Below are 22,482 nucleotides of genomic sequence, written 5' to 3' on the forward strand. Positions count from 1 at the left end.
ATTACACAGTTACACATACACACTATTACTCATACAGACACTATTACACAGTTACACATACACACTATTACTCATACAGACACTATTACAGTTACACATACACACTATTACTCATACAGACACTATTACAGTTACACATACACACTATTACTCATACAGACACTATTACAGTTACACATACACACTATTACTCATACAGACACTATTACACAGTTACACATACACACTATTACTCATACAGACACTATTACACAGTTACACATACACACTATTACTCATACAGACACTATTACAGTTACACATACACACTATTACTCATACAGACACTATTACACAGTTACACATACACACTATTACTCATACAGACACTATTACACAGTTACACATACACACTATTACTCATACAGACACTATTACACAGTTACACATACACACTATTACTCATACAGACACTATTACACAGTTACACATACACACTATTACTCATACAGACACTATTACACAGTTACACATACACACTATTGCTCATACAGACACTATTACACAGTTACACATACACACTATTACTCATACAGACAATATTACACAGCTACACATACAGACACTATTACACAGTTACACATACACACTATTACTCATACAGACACTATTACACAGTTACACATACACACTATTACTCATACAGACACTATTACACAGTTACACATACAGACACTATTACACATACAGACACTATTACACAGTTACACATACACACTATTACTCATACAGACACTATTACAGTTACACATACACACTATTACTCATACAGACACTATTACACAGTTACACATACACACTATTACTCATACAGACACTATTACAGTTACACATACACACTATTACTCATACAGACACTATTACACAGTTACACATACACACTATTACTCATACAGACACTATTACAGTTACACATACACACTATTACTCATACAGACACTATTACACAGTTACACATCACACTATTACTCATACAGACACTATTACACAGTTACACATACACACTATTACTCATACAGACACTATTACACAGTTACACATACACACTATTACTCATACAGACACTATTACACAGTTACACATACACACTATTACTCATACAGACACTATTACACAGTTACAACTATACAAGACACTATTACACAGTTACACATACACACTATTACTCATACAGACACTATTACACAGTTACACATACACACTATTACTCATACAGACACTATTACACAGTTACACATACACACTATTACACAGTTACACATACACACTATTACTCATACAGACACTATTACACAGTTACACATACACACTATTACTCATACAGACACTATTACAGTTACACATACACACTATTACTCATACAGACACTATTACAGTTACACATACACACTATTACTCATACAGACACTATTACACATACACACTATTACTCATACAGACACTATTACAGTTACACATACACACTATTACTCATACAGACACTATTACACAGTTACACATACACACTATTACTCATACAGACACTATTACACAGTTACACATACACACTATTACTCATACAGACACTATTACAGTTACACATACACACTATTACTCATACAGACACTATTACACAGTTACACATACACACTATTACTCATACAGACACTATTACAGTTACACATACACACTATTACTCATACAGACACTATTACACAGTTACACATACACACTATTACTCATACAGACACTATTACACAGTTACACATACACACTATTACTCATACAGACACTATTACAGTTACACATACACACTATTACTCATACAGACACTATTACACAGTTACACATACACACTATTACTCATACAGACACTATTACACAGTTACACATACACACTATTACTCATACAGACACTATTACACAGTTACACATACACACTATTACTCATACAAGACACTATTACACAGTTACACATACACACTATTACTCATACAGACAATATTACACAGCTACACATACAGACACTATTACACAGTTACACATACACACTATTACTCATACAGACACTATTACACAGTTACACATACAGACACTATTACACATACAGACACTATTACACAGTTACACATACACACTATTACTCATACAGACACTATTACACAGTTACACATACACACTATTACTCATACAGACACTATTACACAGTTACACATACACACTATTACTCATACAGACACTATTACAGTTACACATACACACTATTACTCATACAGACACTATTACACAGTTACACATACACACTATTACTCATACAGACACTATTACAGTTACACATACACACTATTACTCATACAGACACTATTACACAGTTACACATACACACTATTACTCATACAGACACTATTACACAGTTACACATACACACTATTACTCATACAGACACTATTACAGTTACACATAACAGACACTATTACACAGTTACACATACACACTATTACTCATACAGACACTATTACACAGTTACACATACACACTATTACTCATACAGACACTATTACACAGTTACACATACACACTATTACACAGTTACACATACACACTATTACTCATACAGACACTATTACACAGTTACACATACACACTATTACTCATACAGACACTATTACAGTTACACATACACACTATTACTCATACAGACACTATTACAGTTACACATACACACTATTACTCATACAGACACTATTACACATACACACTATTACTCATACAGACACTATTACAGTTACACATACACACTATTACTCATACAGACACTATTAAACAGTTACACACACACTATTACTCATACAGACACTATTAAACAGTTACACATACACACTATTACTCATACAGACACTATTACACAGTTACACATACACACTATTACTCATACAGACACTATTACACAGTTACACATACACACTATTACACAGTTACACATACACACTATTACTCATACAGACACTATTACACAGTTACACATACACACTATTACTCATACAGACACTATTACAGTTACACATACACACTATTACTCATACAGACACTATTACAGTTACACATACACACTATTACTCATACAGACACTATTACACATACACACTATTACTCATACAGACACTATTACAGTTACACATACACACTATTACTCATACAGACACTATTACACAGTTACACATACACACTATTACTCATACAGACACTATTACACAGTTACACATACACGCTATTACTCATACAGACACTATTACACAGTTACACATACACACTATTACTCATACAGACACTATTACACAGTGACACATACACACTATTACTCATACAGACACTATTACACAGTTACACATAGACACTATTACACAGTTACACATACACACTATTACTCATACAGACACTATTACACAGTTACACATGCACACTATTACTCATACAGACACTATTACACAGTTACACATACACACTATTACTCATACAGACACTATTACACAGTTACACATACACACTATTACTCATACAGACACTATTACACAGTTACACATAAACACTATTACTCATACAGATACTATTACACAGTTACACATACACACTATTACTCATACAGACACTATTACACAGTTACACATACACGCTATTACTCATACAGACACTATTACACAGTTACACATACACACTATTACTCATACAGACACTATTACACAGTTACACATACACGCTATTACTCATACAGACACTATTACACAGTTACACATACACACTATTACTCATACAGACACTATTACACAGTTACACATGCACACTATTACTCATACAGACACTATTACAGTTACACATACACACTATTACTCATACAGACACTATTACACAGTTACACATACACACTATTACTCATACAGACACTATTACACAGTTACACATACACACTATTACTCATACAGACACTATTACAGTTACACATACACACTATTACTCATACAGACACTATTACACAGTTACACATACACGCTATTACTCATACAGACACTATTACAGTTACACATACACACTATTACTCATACAGACACTATTACACAGTTACACATACACGCTATTACTCATACAGACACTATTACACAGTTACACATACACGCTATTACTCATACAGACACTATTACACAGTTACACATACACGCTATTACTCATACAGACACTATTACACAGTTACACATACACACTATTACTCATACAGACACTATTACACAGTTACACATACACGCTATTACTCATACAGACACTATTACACAGTTACACATACACACTATTACTCATACAGACACTATTACACAGTTACACATACACACTATTACTCATAAAGACACTATTACACAGTTACACATACACACTATTACTCATACAGACACTATTACACAGTTAGACATACACACTATTACTCATACAGACACTATTACACAGTTACACATACACACTATTACTCATACAGACACTATTACACAGTTACACATACACACTATTACTCATACAGACACTATTACACAGTTACACATAAACACTATTACTCATACAGACACTATTACACAGTTAAACATACACACTATTACTCATACAGACACTATTACACAGTTACACATACACGCTATTACTCATACAGACACTATTACACAGTTACACATACACGCTATTACTCATACAGACACTATTACACAGTTACACATACACGCTATTACTCATACAGACACTATTACACAATTACACATACACACTATTACTCATACAGACACTATTACACAGTTACACATACACACTATTACTCATACAGACACTATTACACAGTTACACATACACACTATTACTCATACAGACACTATTACACAGTTACACATACACACTATTACTCATACAGACACTATTACACAGTTACACATACACACTATTACTCATACAGACACTATTACACAGTTACACATACACACTATTACTCATACAGACACTATTACAGTTACACATACACACTATTACTCATACAGACACTATTACACAGTTACACATACACACTATTACTCATACAGACACTATTACTCATACAGACACTATTACACAGTTACACATACACACTATTACTCATACAGACACTATTACACAGTTACACATACACACTATTACTCATACAGACACTATTACACAGTTACACATACACACTATTACTCATACAGACACTATTACAGTTACACATACACACTATTACTCATAAAGACACTATTACACAGTTACACATACACACTATTACTCATACAGACACTATTACACAGTTACACATACACACTATTACTCATACAGACACTATTACACAGTTACACATACACACTATTACTCATACAGACACTATTACACAGTTACACATACACACTATTACTCATACAGACACTATTACAGTTACACATACACGCTATTACTCATACAGACACTATTACACAGTTACACATACACACTATTACTCATACAGACAATATTACACAGTTACACATACACACTATTACTCATACAGACACTATTACACAGTTACACATACACACTATTACTCATACAGACACTATTACACAGTTACACATACACACTATTACTCATACAGACAATATTACACAGCTACACATACAGACACTATTACACAGTTACACATACACACTATTACTCATACAGACACTATTACACAGTTACACATACAGACACTATTACACATACAGACACTATTACACAGTTACACATACACACTATTACTCATACAGACACTATTACACAGTTACACATACACACTATTACTCATACAGACACTATTACACAGTTACACATACACACTATTACTCATACAGACACTATTACAGTTACACATACACACTATTACTCATACAGACACTATTACACAGTTACACATACACACTATTACTCATACAGACACTATTACAGTTACACATACACACTATTACTCATACAGACACTATTACACAGTTACACATACACACTATTACTCATACAGACACTATTACACAGTTACACATACACACTATTACTCATACAGACACTATTACAGTTACACATACAGACACTATTACACAGTTACACATACACACTATTACTCATACAGACACTATTACACAGTTACACATACAGACACTATTACACAGTTACACATACAGACACTATTACACAGTTACACATACAGACACTATTACACAGTTACACATACAGACACTATTACACAGTTACACAAACAGACACTATTACACAGTTACACACACAGACACTATTACACAGTTACACACACAGACACTATTACACAGTTACACACACAGACACTATTACACAGTTACACACAGACACTATTACACAGTTACACACACAGACACTATTACACAGTTACACACACAGACACTATTACACAGTTACACACACAGACACTATTACACAGTTACACATACAGACACTATTACACAGTTACACATACAGACACTATTACACAGTTACACACACAGACACTATTACACAGTTACACACACAGACACTATTACACAGTTACACACACAGATACTATTACACAGTTACACATACAGACACTATTACACAGTTACACATACAGACACTATTACACAGTTACACATACAGACACTATTACATAGTTACACACAGACACTATTACACAGTTACACATACAGACACTATTACACAGTTACACATACAGACACTATTACACAGTTACAGACACTATTACACAGTTACACACACAGACACTATTACACAGTTACACATACAGACACTATTACACAGTTACACATACAGACACTATTACACAGTTACACATACAGACACTATTACATAGTTACACATACAGACACTATTACACAGTTACACATACAGACACTATTACACAGTTACACACACAGACACTATTACACAGTTACACATACAGACACTATTACACAGTTACACACACAGACACTATTACACAGTTACACACACAGACACTATTACACAGTTACACATACAGACACTATTACATAGTTACACACAGACACTATTACACAGTTACACATACAGACACTATTACACAGTTACACATACAGACACTATTACACAGTTACAGACACTATTACACAGTTACACATACAGACACTATTACACAGTTACACACACAGACACTATTACACAGTTACACATACAGACACTATTACACAGTTACACATACAGACACTATTACACAGTTACACATACAGACACTATTACACAGTTACACATACAGACACTATTACATAGTTACACACAGACACTATTACACAGTTACACATACAGACACTATTACATAGTTACAGACACTACTACACAGTTACACATACAGACACTATTACACAGTTACACACAGACACTATTACACAGTTACACATACAGACACTATTACACAGTTACACATACAGACACTATTACACAGTTACACATACAGACACTATTACACAGTTACACATACAGACACTATTACACAGTTACACATACAGACACTATTACACAGTTACAGACACTATTACACAGTTACACATACAGACACTATTACACAGTTACACACAGACACTATTACACAGTTACACATACAGACACTATTACACAGTTACACATACAGACACTATTACACAGTTACACATACAGACACTATTACACAGTTACACATACAGACACTATTACACAGTTACACATACAGACACTATTACACAGTTACACATACAGACACTATTACACATACAGACACTATTACACAGTTACACACACAGACACTATTACACAGTTACACACACAGACACTATTACACAGTTACACACACAGACACTATTACACAGTTACACACACAGACACTATTACACAGTTACACACACAGACACTATTACACAGTTACACACACAGACACTATTACACAGTTACACACACAGACACTATTACACAGTTACACATACAGACACTATTACACAGTTACACAAACAGACACTATTACACAGTTACACACACAGACACTATTACACAGTTACACACAGACACTATTACACAGTTACACACACAGACACTATTACACAGTTACACACAGACACTATTACACAGTTACACACACAGACACTATTACACAGTTACACACACAGACACTATTACACAGTTACACACACAGACACTATTACACAGTTACACATACAGACACTATTACACAGTTACACACACAGACACTATTACACAGTTACACACACAGACACTATTACACAGTTACACACACAGATACTATTACACAGTTACACATACAGACACTATTACACAGTTACACATACAGACACTATTACACAGTTACACATACAGACACTATTACATAGTTACACACAGACACTATTACACAGTTACACATACAGACACTATTACACAGTTACACATACAGACACTATTACACAGTTACAGACACTATTACACAGTTACACACACAGACACTATTACACAGTTACACATACAGACACTATTACACAGTTACACATACAGACACTATTACACAGTTACACATACAGACACTATTACACAGTTACACATACAGACACTATTACACAGTTACACATACAGACACTATTACACAGTTACACATACATACACTATTACACAGTTACACACACAGACACTATTACACAGTTACACATACAGACACTATTACACAGTTACACACACAGACACTATTACACAGTTACACATACAGACACTATTACATAGTTACACACAGACACTATTACACAGTTACACATACAGACACTATTACACAGTTACACATACAGACACTATTACACAGTTACAGACACTATTACACAGTTACACATACAGACACTATTACACAGTTACACACACAGACACTATTACACAGTTACACATACAGACACTATTACACAGTTACACATACAGACACTATTACACAGTTACACATACAGACACTATTACACAGTTACACATACAGACACTATTACATAGTTACACACAGACACTATTACACAGTTACACATACAGACACTATTACATAGTTACAGACACTATTACACAGTTACACATACAGACACTATTACACAGTTACACACACAGACACTATTACACAGTTACACATACAGACACTATTACACAGTTACACATACAGACACTATTACACAGTTACACATACAGACACTATTACACAGTTACACACACAGACACTATTACACAGTTACACATACAGACACTATTACACAGTTACACACAGACACTATTACACAGTTACACATACAGACACTATTACACAGTTACACATACAGACACTATTACACAGTTACACATACAGACACTATTACACAGTTACACATACAGACACTATTACACAGTTACACATACAGACACTATTACACAGTTACAGACACTATTACACAGTTACACATACAGACACTATTACACAGTTACACACAGACACTATTACACAGTTACACATACAGACACTATTACACAGTTACACATACAGACACTATTACACAGTTACACATACAGACACTATTACACAGTTACACATACAGACACTATTACACAGTTACACATACAGACACTATTACACAGTTACACATACAGACACTATTACACAGTTACACATACAGACACTATTACACAGTTACAGACACTATTACACAGTTACACATACAGACACTATTACACAGTTACACACAGACACTATTACACAGTTACACATACAGACACTATTACACAGTTACACATACAGACACTATTACACAGTTACACATACAGACACTGTTACACATACAGACACTATTACACAGTTACACATACAGACACTATTACACAGTTACACATACAGACACTATTACACAGTTACACATACAGACACTATTACACAGTTACACATACAGACACTATTACACAGTTACAGACACTATTACACAGTTACACATACAGACACTATTACACAGTTACACACAGACACTATTACACAGTTACACATACAGACACTATTACACAGTTACACATACAGACACTATTACACATACAGACACTATTATAGTTACACCTACAGACACTATTACACAGTTACACCTACAGACACTATTACACATACAGACACTATTACACATACAGACACTATTACACAGTTACACATACAGACACTATTACATAGTTACACATACAGACACTATTACACAGTTACACATACAGACACTATTACACATACAGACACTATTACACAGTAACACATACAGACACTATTACACAGTTACACATACAGACACTATTACACATACAGACACTATTACACAGTAACACATACAGACACTATTACACAGTTACACATACAGACACTATTACACAGTTACACATACAGACACTATTATTACACAGTTACACATACAGACACTATTATTACACAGTTACACACACAGACACTATTATTACACAGTTACACATACAGACACTATTACACATACAGACACTATTACACATACAGACACTATTACACAGTTACACATACAGACACTATTACATAGTTACACATACAGACACTATTACACAGTTACACACACAGACACTATTATTACACAGTTACACATACAGACACTATTACACAGTTACACATACAGACACTATTACACAGTTACACATACAGACACTATTATTACACAGTTACACACACAGACACTATTATTACACAGTTACACACACAGACACTATTATTACAGTTACACCTACAGACACTATTACACAGTTACACATACAGACACTATTACACAGTTACACATACAGACACTATTGTTACACTGTTACACATACAGACACTATTATTACACAGTTACACAGACACTATTACACATACAGACACTATTACACAAACAGACACTGTTACACAAACAGACACTATTACATAGTTACATATATAGACACTGTTACACTATTACACAAACAGACACTATTACATAGTTACACAAACAGACACTATTACATAGTTACACATACAGACACTATTACACATACAGACACTATTACATAGTTACACACAGACACTATTACACATACAGACACTATTACACATACAGACACTATTACACAGTTACACATACAGACACTATTACACATACAGACACTATTACATAGTTACACATACAGACACTATTACACATACAGACACTATTACACATACAGACACTATTACACAGTTACACACATACACTATTACACAGTTACACATACAGACACTATTACACAGTTACACACAGACACTATTACACAGTTACACATACAGACACTATTACACAGTTACACATACAGACACTATTACACAGTTACACACAGACACTATTACACAGTTACACATACAGACACTATTACACAGTTACACACAGACACTATTACACAGTTACACATACAGACACTATTACACAGTTACACATACAGACACTATTACACAGTTACACATACAGACACTATTACACATACAGACACTATTACACATACAGACACTTTTACACAGTTACACATACAGACACTATTACACAGTTACACATACAGACACTATTACACAGTTACACATACAGACACTATTACACAGTTACACATACAGACACTATTACATAGTTACACATACAGACACTATTACATAGTTACACACACAGACACTATTACACATTTACACACACAGACACTATTACACAGTTACACACACAGACACTATTACACAGTTACACACACAGACACTATTACACAGTTACACATACAGACACTATTACACAGTTACACACAGACACTATTACACAGTTACACACACAGACACTATTACACAGTTACACATACAGACACTATTACACAGTTACACACAGACACTATTACACAGTTACACACACAGACACTGTTACACAGTTACACACACAGACACTGTTACACAGTTACACACACAGACACTGTTACACAGTTACACATACAGATACTGTTACACAGTTACACACAGACACTATTAAACAGTTACACACAGACACTATTACACAGTTACACATACAGACACTATTACACAGTTACACATACAGACACTATTACACAGTTACACATACAGACACTATTATTACAGTTACACATACAGACACTATTACACAGTTACACATACAGACACTATTACACAGTTACACATACAGACACTATTACACAGTTACACACACAGACACTATTACACAGTTACACACACAGACACTATTACACAGTTACACACACAGACACTATTACACAGTTACACACACACAGACACTATTACACAGTTACACATACAGACACTATTACACAGTTACACACAGATACTATTACACAGTTACACATACAGACACTATTACACAGTTACACATACAGACACTATTACACAGTTACACACAGACACTATTACACAGTTACACACACAGACACTATTACACAGTTACACACACAGACACTATTACACAGTTACACATACAGACACTATTACACAGTTACACATACAGACACTATTACACAGTTACACATACAGACACTATTATTACATTTACACATACAGACACTATTACACAGTTACACACAGACACTATTACACAGTTACACATACAGACACTATTACACAGTTACACATACAGACACTATTACACAGTTACACATACAGACACTATTATTACAGTTACACATACAGACACTATTACACAGTTACACATACAGACACTATTACACAGTTACACACAGATACTATTACACAGTTACACATACAGACACTATTACACAGTTACACATACAGACACTATTACACAGTTACACACAGACACTATTACACAGTTACACATACAGACACTATTACACAGTTACACACACAGACACTATTACACAGTTACACACACAGACACTATTACACAGTTACACACACAGACACTATTACACAGTTACACACAGATACTATTACACAGTTACACATACAGACACTATTACACAGTTACACATACAGACACTATTACACAGTTACACACACAGACACTATTACACAGTTACACACACAGACACTATTACACAGTTACACACACAGACACTATTACACAGTTACACACACAGACACTATTACACAGTTACACACACAGACACTATTACACAGTTACACACACAGACACTATTACACAGTTACACACACAGACACTATTACACAGTTACACACACAGACACTATTACACAGTTACACACACAGACACTATTACACAGTTACACATACAGACACTATTACACAGTTACACATACAGACACTATTACACAGTTACACATACAGACACTATTACACAGTTACACATACAGACACTATTACACAGTTACACAAACAGACACTATTACACAGTTACACACACAGACACTATTACACAGTTACACACAGACACTATTACACAGTTACACACACAGACACTATTACACAGTTACACACACAGACACTATTACACAGTTACACACACAGACACTATTACACAGTTACACATACAGACACTATTACACAGTTACACATACAGACACTATTACACAGTTACACACACAGACACTATTACACAGTTACACACACAGATACTATTACACAGTTACACATACAGACACTATTACACAGTTACACATACAGACACTATTACACAGTTACACATACAGACACTATTACATAGTTACACACAGACACTATTACACAGTTACACATACAGACACTATTACACAGTTACACATACAGACACTATTACACAGTTACAGACACTATTACACAGTTACACACACAGACACTATTACACAGTTACACATACAGACACTATTACACAGTTACACATACAGACACTATTACACAGTTACACATACAGACACTATTACACAGTTACACATACAGACACTATTACATAGTTACACATACAGACACTATTACACAGTTACACATACAGACACTATTACACAGTTACACACACAGACACTATTACACAGTTACACATACAGACACTATTACACAGTTACACACACAGACACTATTACACAGTTACACATACAGACACTATTACATAGTTACACACAGACACTATTACACAGTTACACATACAGACACTATTACACAGTTACACATACAGACACTATTACACAGTTACAGACACTATTACACAGTTACACATACAGACACTATTACACAGTTACACACACAGACACTATTACACAGTTACACATACAGACACTATTACACAGTTACACATACAGACACTATTACACAGTTACACATACAGACACTATTACACAGTTACACATACAGACACTATTACATAGTTACACACAGACACTATTACACAGTTACACATACAGACACTATTACATAGTTACAGACACTATTACACAGTTACACATACAGACACTATTACACAGTTACACACAGACACTATTACACAGTTACACATACAGACACTATTACACAGTTACACATACAGACACTATTACACAGTTACACATACAGACACTATTACACAGTTACACATACAGACACTATTACACAGTTACACATACAGACACTATTACACAGTTACACATACAGACACTATTACACAGTTACAGACACTATTACACAGTTACACATACAGACACTATTACACAGTTACACACAGACACTATTACACAGTTACACATACAGACACTATTACACAGTTACACATACAGACACTATTACACAGTTACACATACAGACACTATTACACAGTTACACATACAGACACTATTACACACACAGACACTATTACACAGTTACACACACAGACACTATTACACAGTTACACACACAGACACTATTACACAGTTACACATACAGACACTATTACACAGTTACACATACAGACACTATTACACAGTTACACATACAGACACTATTACACAGTTACACATACAGACACTATTACACAGTTACACATACAGACACTATTACACAGTTACACAAACAGACACTATTACACAGTTACACACACAGACACTATTACACAGTTACACACAGACACTATTACACAGTTACACACACAGACACTATTACACAGTTACACACAGACACTATTACACAGTTACACACACAGACACTATTACACAGTTACACACACAGACACTATTACACAGTTACACACACAGACACTATTACACAGTTACACATACAGACACTATTACACAGTTACACATACAGACACTATTACACAGTTACACATACAGACACTATTACACAGTTACACACACAGACACTATTACACAGTTACACACACAGATACTATTACACAGTTACACATACAGACACTATTACACAGTTACACATACAGACACTATTACACAGTTACACATACAGACACTATTACATAGTTACACACAGACACTATTACACAGTTACACATACAGACACTATTACACAGTTACACATACAGACACTATTACACAGTTACAGACACTATTACACAGTTACACACACAGACACTATTACACAGTTACACATACAGACACTATTACACAGTTACACATACAGACACTATTACACAGTTACACATACAGACACTATTACACAGTTACACATACAGACACTATTACATAGTTACACATACAGACACTATTACACAGTTACACATACATACACTATTACACAGTTACACACACAGACACTATTACACAGTTACACATACAGACACTATTACACAGTTACACATACAGACACTATTACACAGTTACACACACAGACACTATTACACAGTTACACATACAGACACTATTACATAGTTACACACAGACACTATTACACAGTTACACATACAGACACTATTACACAGTTACACATACAGACACTATTACACAGTTACAGACACTATTACACAGTTACACATACAGACACTATTACACAGTTACACACACAGACACTATTACACAGTTACACATACAGACACTATTACACAGTTACACATACAGACACTATTACACAGTTACACATACAGACACTATTACATAGTTACACACAGACACTATTACACAGTTACACATACAGACACTATTACATAGTTACAGACACTATTACACAGTTACACATACAGACACTATTACACAGTTACACACACAGACACTATTACACAGTTACACATACAGACACTATTACACAGTTACACATACAGACACTATTACACAGTTACACATACAGACACTATTACACAGTTACACACACAGACACTATTACACAGTTACACATACAGACACTATTACACAGTTACACACAGACACTATTACACAGTTACACATACAGACACTATTACACAGTTACACATACAGACACTATTACACAGTTACACATACAGACACTATTACACAGTTACAGACACTATTACACAGTTACACATACAGACACTATTACACAGTTACACACAGACACTATTACACAGTTACACATACAGACACTATTACACAGTTACACATACAGACACTATTACACAGTTACACATACAGACACTGTTACACATACAGACACTATTACACAGTTACACATACAGACACTATTACACAGTTACACATACAGACACTATTACACAGTTACACATACAGACACTATTACACAGTTACACATACAGACACTATTACACAGTTACACATACAGACACTATTACACAGTTACACATACAGACACTATTACACAGTTACACATACAGACACTATTACACAGTTACAGACACTATTACACAGTTACACATACAGACACTATTACACAGTTACACACAGACACTATTACACAGTTACACATACAGACACTATTACACAGTTACACATACAGACACTATTACACAGTTACACATACAGACACTGTTACACATACAGACACTATTACACAGTTACACATACAGACACTATTACACAGTTACACATACAGACACTATTACACAGTTACACATACAGACACTATTACACATACAGACACTATTACACAGTTACACATACAGACACTATTACACATACAGACACTATTACACAGTTACACATACAGACACTATTACATAGTTACACATACAGACACTATTACACAGTTACACACAGACACTATTACACAGTTACACATACAGACACTATTACACAGTTACACATACAGACACTATTACACAGTTACACATACAGACACTGTTACACATACAGACACTATTACACAGTTACACATACAGACACTATTACACATACAGACACTGTTACACATACAGACACTATTACACAGTTACACATACAGACACTATTACACAGTTACACATACAGACACTATTACACAGTTACACATACAGACACTATTACACATACAGACACTATTACACAGTTACACATACAGACACTATTACACATACAGACACTATTACACTATTACACATACAGACACTATTACATAGTTACACATACAGACACTATTACACAGTTACACACAGACACTATTACACAGTTACACATACAGACACTATTACACAGTTACACACAGACACTATTACACAGTTACACACAGACACTATTACACAGTTACACACAGACACTATTACACAGTTACACACAGACACTATTACACAGTTACACATACAGACACTATTACACAGTTACACATACAGACACTATTACACATACAGACACTATTACACAGTTACACATACAGACACTATTACACATACAGACACTATTACACTATTACACATACAGACACTATTACACAGTTACACATACAGACACTATTACACAGTTACACATACAGACACTATTACACAGTTACACATACAGACACTGTTACACATACAGACACTATTACACAGTTACACATACAGACACTATTACACAGTTACACATACAGACACTATTACACAGTTACACATACAGACACTATTACACAGTTACACATACAGACACTATTACACATACAGACACTATTACACAGTTACACATACAGACACTATTACACATACAGACACTATTACACTATTACACATACAGACACTATTACATAGTTACACATACAGACACTATTACACAGTTACACACAGACACTATTACACAGTTACACATACAGACACTATTACACAGTTACACACAGACACTATTACACAGTTACACACAGACACTATTACACAGTTACACACAGACACTATTACACAGTTACACACAGACACTATTACACAGTTACACACAGACACTATTACACAGTTACACATACAGACACTATTACACAGTTACACATACAGACACTATTACACATACAGACACTATTACACAGTTACACATACAGACACTATTACACATACAGACACTATTACACAGTTACACATACAGACACTATTACACAGTTACACATACAGACACTATTACACAGTTACACATACAGACACTATTACACAGTTACACATACAGACACTATTACACAGTTACACTAACGTCTCAGAGTGTATCACACAGCAGCATTGACCTTGTTCCCTGCCCATAGGAAGTACTGAGCCCCTCCCACACTGAGATAAGCCGCCATCTTTGTAGTGGGCAGCTTGCCCTGTCACTATCTATACAGCACAGGTCCTCAAACTCGGTCCCCAGGACCCCAAACAGTGCATGTTTTCCAGGTCTCCTCACTTAATCAGAAATGAAATAATTAGCTCCACCAGTAGAACTTTTAAAATGTATCAGGGGCTTATTCATCATTACTAAACTTTCCCTGGAGGTAATTAGGTGTAGGACTCGCATGGAGTGTTACCCAATTACCAGAGGAATCCATCATTCCTCCTCCCTATAACTATCTATTCCGGTACCTGACATTTCTGCGATGACAACTTTTCAGGAAATAGATAGTTATCTCTATCTACACTAACTTACCGCAGCTGGAAACAGTGCCGCACATGCGCTGTTACATACGCTAACCCAGTGCATGCGCAGCATTACCTATAGATGCGGTAAGTTTGTGTGTCCCCCCTCCGCTCACCACCCCACCCCCCCGTCCCGCACTTACCTGTCCATGCAGCAGCCTCCGGCTCCGTCCTGCTGGTCTGTCACATGGTCTCCCAGCACACCATAGTACAGATCAGAGAAAAAACAAACATAAAAAAAAAAAGTTTTTTTTTCTAATCTTTATTGTGTTCTGCTGGGAGAACGCAGTGTGCGACCAACCTCCGAAGCCTGAGGACGCACCAGAGTGCCGGGGGACCCGCACATGCTGACACAGGTAAGTTTCACCTGCTATTTGTCACCTCACAGTGGCGGATAGTAACTCCATCAAATTCCGAAAATACATAATTTTCGGAATTTGATGAATACCATAATTTCCACATCCCCATACTAATGTACTAATATCCCCATATTAATGTACCCATACTAATGTACTAATATCCCCATACTAATGTACTAATATCTCCATACTAATGTACTAATATCCCCATATTAATGTACCCATACTAATGTACTAATATCCCCATACTAATGTACTAATATCTCCATACTAATGTACCCATACTAATGTACTAATATCCCCATACTAATGTACTAATATCTTCATACTAATGTACTAATATCTCCATACTAATGTACTAATATCCCCATATTAATGTACCCATACTAATGTACTAATATCCCCATACTAATGTACTAATATCTCCATACTAATGTACCCATACTAATGTACTAATATCCCCATACTAATGTACTAATATCCCCATACTAATGTACTAATATCCCCATATTAATGTACCCATACTAATGTACTGATATCTCCATACTAATATATCAATGTACTAATATCCCCATACTAATGTACTAATATCCCCATATTAATGTACCCATACTAATGTACTGATATCTCCATACTAATGTATCAATGTTCTAATGTACTAGTATCCCCATACTAATGTACTAATATCCGCATACTAAAGTATCAATGTACTAATGTACCCATACTAATGTACTAGTGTACTAATATCCCCATACTAATGTACTAATATACCCATATTAATGTACTAATATACCCATACTAATGTACTAGTGTACTAATATCCCCATACTAATATCCACATACTAATGTACTAGTGTACTAATATCCCCATACTAATGTACTAATGTACCCATACTAATGTATCAATGTACTAATGTACCCATACTAATGTACTAGTGTACTAATATCCCCATACTAATATCCCCATACTAATGTGCTAATATACCCATACTAATGTACTAATATCCCCATACTAATGTACTAGTGTACTAATATCCCCATACTAATATCCACATACTAATGTACTAGTGTACTAATATCCCCATACTAATGTACTAATGTACCCATACTAATGTACTAATATCCCCATACTAATGTACTAATATCCCCATAGTAATATACAAATATACTAATGTACTAATATCCCCATACTAATGTACCCATACTAATGTACTAATATCCCCATACTAATGTACTAATGTACCCATACTAATGTACCCATACTAATGTACTAATGTACCCATACTAATGTACCCATACTAATGTACTAATATCCCCATACTAATATCCCCATACTAATGTACTAATATACCCATACTAATGTACTAATATTCCCATACTAATATCCCCATACTAATGTACTAATATCCCCATACTAATGTACTAATATCCCCATACTAATATCCCCATACTAATGTACTAATATCCCCATACTAATGTACTAATATACCCCTACTATTGTACTAATATCCCCATACTAATGTACTAATGTCCCCATACTAATGTACTAGTGTGCAATTATCCCCATACTAATGTACTAATATCCCCATATTATTGTACCCATACTAATGTATCAATGTACTAATGTACTAGTGTACTAATATCCCCATACTAATGTACTAATATCCCCATACTAATGTACCCATACTAATGTACTAATATCCCCATACTAATATCCCCATACTAATGTACTAATATCCCCATACTAATGTATCAATGTACTAATATCCCCATACTAATGTACTAATATCCCCATATTAATGTACCCATACTAATGTACTGATATCTCCATACTAATGTATCAATGTACTAAAATCCCCATACTAATGTACTAATATCCCCATATTAATGTACCCATACTAATGTACTGATATCTCCATACTAATGTATCAATGTACTAATGTACTAATATCCCCATACTAATGTACTAATGTACCCATACTAATGTACTAATATCCCCATACTAATGTACTAATATCCCCATACTAATGTATCAATGTACTAATGTACCCATACTAATGTACTAGTGTACTAATATCCCCATACTAATGTACTAATGTACTAATGTACTAATATCCCCATACTAATGTACTAATGTACTAATATCCCCATACTAATGTACTAATGTACCCATACTAATATCCCCATACTAATGTACTAATATACCCATACTAATGTACTAATATCCCCATACTAATGTACTAGTGTACTAATATCCCCATACTAATATCCACATACTAATGTACTAGTGTACTAATATCCCCATACTAATGTACTAATATCCCCATACTAATGTACTAATATCCGCATACTAATGTACTAATATCCCCATACTAATGTATCAATGTACTAATGTACCCATACTAATGTACTAGTGTACTAATATCCCCATACTAATATCCCCATACTAATGTACTAATATACCCATACTAATGTACTAATATCCCCATACTAATGTACTAGTGTACTAATATCCCCATACTAATAACCACATACTAGTGTACTAATATCCCCATACTAATGTACTAATGTACCCATACTAATGTACTAATATCCCCATACTAATATACAAATATACTAATGTACTAATATCCCCATACTAATGTACCCATACTAATGTACAAATATCCCCATACTAATGTACTAATATCCCCATACTAATGTACTAGTGTACTAATATCCCCATACTAATATCCCCATACTAATGTACTAGTGTACTAATATCCCCATACTAATGTACTAATGTACCCATACTAATGTACTAATATCCCCATACTAATGTACTAATGTACCCATACTAATGTACCCATACTAATGTACCCATACTAATGTACTAATATCCCCATACTAATGTACTAATATCCCCATACTAATGTACTAATGTACCCATACTAATGTACTAATATCCCCATACTAATGTACTAATATCCCCATACTAATGTACCCATACTAATGTACTAATATCCCCATACTAATGTACTAATGTACCCATACTAATGTACTAGTATCCCCATACTAATGTACCCATACTAATGTACTAATATCCCCATACTAATGTACTAATATACTAATCTACTAATGTACCCATACTAATGTACTAATATCCCCATACTAATGTACTAATATCC

The 22,482-nt window shown here is 34.6% G+C and overlaps 1 protein-coding gene across 1 annotated transcript in view; it reads right to left on the reverse strand.

Moving 5' to 3' along the window:
- The window catches only part of LOC148442693 (protein ABHD1-like), a 318,796-nt gene extending 300,227 nt beyond the window's left edge, over positions 1–18,569 (reverse strand). Inside the window, 1 exon segment of the mRNA XM_088463609.1 lies at positions 18,538–18,569. The gene's annotated coding sequence lies outside the window, so the exon portion shown is untranslated.
- Positions 18,570–22,482: the final 3,913 nt, after the last annotated feature.

This window comes from Taudactylus pleione, unplaced genomic scaffold, assembly GCF_031769625.1.
Source record: "Taudactylus pleione unplaced genomic scaffold, aTauple2 ptg001416l, whole genome shotgun sequence".
Classification (NCBI taxonomy): domain Eukaryota; kingdom Metazoa; phylum Chordata; class Amphibia; order Anura; family Myobatrachidae; genus Taudactylus; species Taudactylus pleione.